This window comes from Grammomys surdaster, unplaced genomic scaffold, assembly GCF_004785775.1.
Source record: "Grammomys surdaster isolate TR1022 unplaced genomic scaffold, NIH_TR_1.0 123500, whole genome shotgun sequence".
NCBI lineage: Eukaryota > Metazoa > Chordata > Mammalia > Rodentia > Muridae > Grammomys > Grammomys surdaster.
Window position 1 is genome coordinate 1 of NW_021618729.1, and position 6,278 is coordinate 6,278.

At 43.2% G+C, this 6,278-nt stretch overlaps 1 pseudogene; it reads left to right on the forward strand.

The window, feature by feature from the left end:
• The first annotated feature begins 3,810 nt into the window (after positions 1-3,810).
• On the forward strand, positions 3,811-5,775 carry LOC114636320 (annotated as a pseudogene).
• Positions 5,776-6,278: the final 503 nt, after the last annotated feature.

A 6,278-nucleotide genomic window follows, 5' to 3' on the forward strand; every position in this document is an offset into this window, starting at 1 on the left:
CAAATAATATAAAATATCCTGGGAAAAATCAAACCAAGACAGCGAAAAACTTATATGTTAAAAAACCTCATCTTAGAACCAAGCAATTGAAAAAGATATCAGAAGATGGAAAACCTCTGATGCTCATGGATTAAAGATTTCAACATAAAGACTGATGCACTGGTTCTGCTCAATGAGTAGTTGGGGAATAGCCTTTAACTCATTGGCACAGGAGAATTTTTGAACACAGCATGAAGAGCTCAGGCACTCAAAACTACAAGCAATAAATAGCACCTCATGAGACAGAAAAGCTTGTGTAAGGACATCTTCAGTTGGAAAAAGCAGCATCCTTCAGGATAGGGTAAGATTTTTACCAACTCTGGAGAGAGATACAGAATGCTTGTATTCAAAATATATATATATATAACTCAGGAAACTTTGTTTGAAAAGAACAAGTTATTCTGTTGAAAATGGGGTAAACTTCTAAACAGGGAGCTCTCAAGAGAAGATTCTCAAATGTCTGAAAATTAATTTGGGGGATTCTTTTCTGCTCTGTGCATTCAGACACTCTTTTCTATGTCCGAACATCTGGATGCAGATTTATGTTTGATAAAAATTATTTTCCATCACACTTGAGTGGTTAGTAAAAGAATTGATCAGTCTATTTACTAGACAGAGCAGAATACAGTGGGAGCTCCAAATTCAGTCTGGGAGTGGATTGGAGTTACAGGGGTCCCAGAATACATGGAAGTGTAAGATAGAAGGACCTCTAGGAGGAGAATTCTGTAGAGGAATCACATGAAGAGAAAAGGGAGAATTTTCATGAGGTCAAGGTGAGAGAGCAGCTATAGACCAGAGTGAGCATGTAATTGGCAACTTGACTCTTAGCAGTTTGGTTGAGTGACAATAAGACAGATGTTACTAAGGTACTAGTCCTTGCAGCTTGTTAATAAAAAATACCAGTTCCCCAAGTCTTTTAATTTTTTGTTTTTTTTAAATTATTTTATTTTTTAATAGATATTTTCTTTATTTACATTTTAAATATTTTTCCCTTTCCAGGTCTCCCATTCAGAAACTCTCATATCATCCAACCTCCCTCTCATTCTATGAGGGTGCAACCCAACCAACCGATCCACTTCAGTCTTCCCTCTCTTGCATTCCCTTACACTGGGGCATCAAACATCCCCAGGCCCAAGGGGCTTCTCCTCCAATTATGACCTACAATGCCACCCTCTGCTTCATATGTGGCCAGAGCCATGGATCCTTCCATGTGTATCATTTGGTTTCTGTTCTAGTTCCTGGGAGATCCATGGAGTCTGGCCAGTTAACACTTTTGCTCCCTCCATGGTGTTGCAAACTCCTCAGCTGCTTCAGTCCCTTCTCCAATACTTCCACCTGGGAACCAGCACTCAGTTCAATGCTTGACTGAGAGTAACCACTTCAGTATTTGTCAGGCTCTGGCAGAGCCTCTCAGGAGACTTCTAAATCAGGCCTCTGTCAGCAAGCACTTCCCAGCATCCACAATAGTGTGCAGGTTTTAGGAATGGATCTCCAGGTGGAGCAGACTCTGAACGGCCTTACCTTCAGTCTCTGCTCCACATGATGTCTCCATATTTCCTCATGTGAGCACTTTGTTCACTCCCCTAAGAAGCAATGAGATATACACGTTCTGATATTCGTTCTTCTTGGTCTTCATATCATCTGAGTATTGAATCTGAGAGTTAAAATGTATTATAACAGACATAAAATTGCACTGCAGTTATTTGGAAACAACGGGACATAGACACACCCTCAAATATTTACTTCTACAGACATACCACACTGAGGTTAAATGGTGAGTTCACAGTGATTGCATATCAGATATCTTGTGTATGAGCTATTTCCATTATAATTCCTAACAGTAGCAAAATTACAGCTAAGAAGTAAGAGTAAAACAATTTTAAGGATGCGAGTTACCACAACATAAGTGACAATATTACGGAAATGGTCACAGCATTAGGAAAGTTGAGAAACAGAGGTGTAGAATGTCTTGTGGATTTTACTGGTTGGAAGAAGTTAAGTAGATTTTTTCAGCTCAGCAGGGACAGGTGGAGATGTGATGGAGAAGGAGGATGATGCGAGAGGTGAGGTGGAGTGGAGATACCTAGGATTGGGGAACCATTTGGGGGAATGTAAACCTAATACAGTGGAAATTTTCTTTAAAGTATGATGGTGTTACTGATGAGGTGTTTTAGTATTCGGGAATACAGAGTCTCAAGTGTCATCTCTTCTAGTCATGAAAAGCATGGAGCAGTAGAACTTAGTTGCATTTGAGTTTTTGGCAAGAGATTCCCGTGGAGATCATCCAACACCTCAGGCTGGTGCTGAGACAGAGGGATGCTATCTGCAAACCGAGAGTAGGCCCATCGCTGATGACAACAACCACACAATTCACTGACCATGGAGAAGTCAGCTGTTGCCCACATGGAGGTTTTACCCTAAAGTCTAGTGTTTTTGTGAGGGATGATACCCTGCAGGCTATTAAAAGAGAAACATCCAACTCAGTAACAAAATCTTTGACCTACAGTATGTTTAGCCTAGGCTATCAGTCTATGCTAGGGCAATGGTGACCAGTGTTTTGGGGAATAGCTAACCAATGACTGTTTTAACTTATAGCCTATTCTACTTGATCGAACCCATTTCTAACAATACTTGGGGAACTAAGAATCAGAGACTAGGTAGCCTAGAGACGTGGAGTAGACAAAAACATTGGTGATCTTTAAAAAAAGAAACTCAAATAATTTCTAAAGAAATTCATTTATGATCAAATATCAGTGTCCTCTCTATTCATCATCAGAAGTGTTCCTCTAGTAGCAGATGTGAACAGATGCAGAGACACACAACCAGACGTTTTGCAGAGATTTTCTCTATCACTTCCTTCTACACAGAGCTCAGGGATTATAGCAAGGCTTTTGAGGTCCTGCTGGACTTTTACTAATAATGACACAGAGACATCTATATAGTTTATGCTGTTGGCTTTTTTCTGGGGCAGTGTTTCAGCTAGCTCTCACAACTTAACTCAACTTCTTCCCTGATGTTTTCCTACCACTGATCCTCTCCCCATGGCTGTCACTGTTTCCCTCCAGGCTTCAGTCACCTCCATAAGATATTCCTGTAGAACAGGAGACACAGTGATTACAAAAGGGGACAAAGGACACCTGGGGAACTAGGCTCTCTGAATTAACTAAGCAATGGCCATAGGAGCTCATCCAGACTGAAACTCAACTACAAGGCTGACAGGGGCCTATACCAGGTCTTCTGCATCTTTGTTTTAGCTATTAGCTTAATATTTTTATGAGACACTGAAGAAATGTGTCACTGACTCTTGTGCCTGATCTAGAATCCCTTTATCTTCTGTAGGGTTAGTGAGTTCAAATTCAGTATCATACCTTTTTCTTCATCTTACTATATCTAATTTTGTCACGTTTCAAAGCTAATTCTTTGAAGTCAGTTCTTTTCTCATAAGTGGCAGAAAGGGATGAATCAGGGAGGTAGAGGAGGGGGGAGGAACTAATAGGAGGAAGGTAGGGCAGGCTATAATCAGGATATGTGGTATGAGAAAAGAATTGATTTTCAGCAAGCTGACAAGCCCACACCAGCTCTTCTTTGCTGTCTCCAGGCAGGCCCGGCTGTGGTGCCTTTTCTTGCCTTCTCCCTCCTCAGCCATCCCCGCGTGTTTTGCCCGGTCTCTGGGCACCAGGGCTGGGGTGAAGAGTCCGCAGGCAGCAAGTCGGGTGGGGCGAGCAGCTGACAGCATCCTGAGGTTAGCATTATACTTTTCCAGTGGAGCCCATGACTTCTGATCTGGACACTAAATTTGTGGCTTAACCTCAGACACAGCGAGTCCAGGAGGGCAAGGACAGCTCTCATCTGATGAATGGTCCTATATCACAAGCCACTTCTCAAACAAGTTCCCTCCCAGCTTTGACTCAGGTCCCAACAACTAAGGTTTAACCCTAATGCAAAACCCTAATGCAAAAGTATGGGGGACTCATATGTTCCATTTGGAAGCAAGTAGTGCTGCTGTTGGTGTGAATGCTGCGTGGGAAGAGGCTCCTGGTCATCCTACAGACTGTGACCAGCAGGGATTCGATGCCAATAGTGATGGTGAGAAAAGTCGTGAGAATGCAGTGCTCCCAGACGCACAGGAGGCAGAGCAGACAGACATGAGCACTCTGGCTCAGGACCATTCAGAATATGGATAGTTGCCTGAGAAAGATACAGGAGGAAATGAGTCTCAACCAGAAAGCCAGGAAGAGCCTCGGGAAGTACTTAAAAAAAGATTGGAATTCTGCTTATCTAGGGAGAATCTTGCTAGCGACATGTACCTTATATCCCAGATGGACAGTGATCAGTATGTGCCAATTACAACGGTAGCTAACCTTGACCATATCAAGAAACTCAGTACTGATGTGGATTTGACTGTGGAAGTGCTAAGATCTTTACCTTTAGTCCTAGTGGATGAGAAGGGAGAGAAAGTAAGGCCAAATCAAAACCGGTGCATAGAAATATTGTGTGAAATATCGGAATTGACCCCTGTGGAAGAAGTAGAAGCACTATTTAAAGGAGATAATTTACCAAAATTTATAAACTGTGAATTTGCCTACAATGATAATTGGTTTATTACCTTTGAAACAGAAGCTGATGCACAGCAGGCTTACAAATACCTTCGAGAAGAAGTCAGAACTTTCGAAGGAAAGCCAATTAAGGCACGGATAAAAGAAAAGGCAATAGCGATAAACACATTTTTGCCAAAGAATGGATTTCGACCTCTGGACATGAACCTTTACACACAGCAGCGTTATGCTACATCATTTTACTTACCTCCAGTGTATAGCCCCCACAGCACTTCCCTCTGTACAGCCTGATCACCCCCCAGACATCATCGGCAACACATATTTATTTTGATCCACCCTTGGTAACTCCTTTTCCAAGTACTGGATTTACAAATGGGTTTACATCTCCGACCTTCAAACCTGCCACGTCTCCTCTGACATCACTCAGACAATACCCTCCTAGAAGCAGGGAAAACTCCTTTGGCTACTGGAAGAAAAGAGAAGAGAAGTTTACAAGCAGTCAGACGCAGTCTCCAACACCAGCAAAGCCTCCATCACCGAGTTTCGAACTGGTGATGTCCAACTTCCCCCCGTGACCTGGAGCTGCAGGCAAATTGAAGACAGAGGACTTATTTGAAAACAGGCTTTCCAGCTTGATCATAGGATCTTCAAAGGAAAGAAATCTCAGCACAGCTGCAAGCACAAACACTGTTCCTGTAGTGGGACCCAGAGAGCCCTCCATGCCAGCGCCCTGTGCTGTGTCAGCAGCTTTTGAACGCTCCCTTTCCCCGGCCCATTTACCCAAGGACCACAAGGTGGCAGAAAAGCCGAGGGACACTCACAGTGTGGACAGACTCCCTTCTACTCCTACTACAACTGCATGTAAATCCGTGCAGGTGAATGGAGCAGCAACAGAATTGCGAAAGCCCAGGTATGCAGAGATCTGTCAGAGAAGGAGTAAAGAGCCTGCTTCCTCCTCCCCATTGCAACCCTCCAAAAAACAAAAGCCAAACACTGTCGCCTGTGGGAAGGAGGAGAAGAAGCTTGCTGATCCTGTGGAGAGATACAGAGAGCCCTCTGCCCTCAAGTCCACTCCTGGAGTCCCCAAAGATCATAGGAGGCAGCCTGGGTGCCTACCTCACCTCCAGCTGCCTGCAAGCACCTGAACAAGGAACACAACACTCCTCCCAAGTCTCCTTAGTGAAAGCTGGATTCCTGGGAGTGTTCTAGAAGAGCTGTATTCCTACTCAGTATGGAATGAGCAGCTGGTTAGGACCTTGCAGTGTCTGTGGGCCCCATGGGATACCTGCAAGTTCCTTCCTTCTGTGAGTCTGATTTTCCCCATCTTGGAAAAAAATCTATTTTTCAGGATTTAATTATATAATATAAACCTTATTTTAGGTTGGTGCTTAACTGGAGGTGATACAGAAGTCAGATGTTTTTCAGGATATAAAATGTATTTATCCGAACAAATGGATATTTTTTATTAAGCCTCCACTTAGCTCTGAATGCAAACCTATAATGAGTTTTTCTAAATTAAGGGAACTCTGCTACTTCGGTTTGTTTTTTTGTTTGTTTGTTTGTTTTTGTTTTTTAATATCTGGGCTGCAAGTTCACATTGGTAGGGTGTCCCAGCAGTCGGATGGGGGCTGATGGCACTGCAGGAACAGCCTGGGCCTCACAGAGCAAGGGACTGGCAGTGTC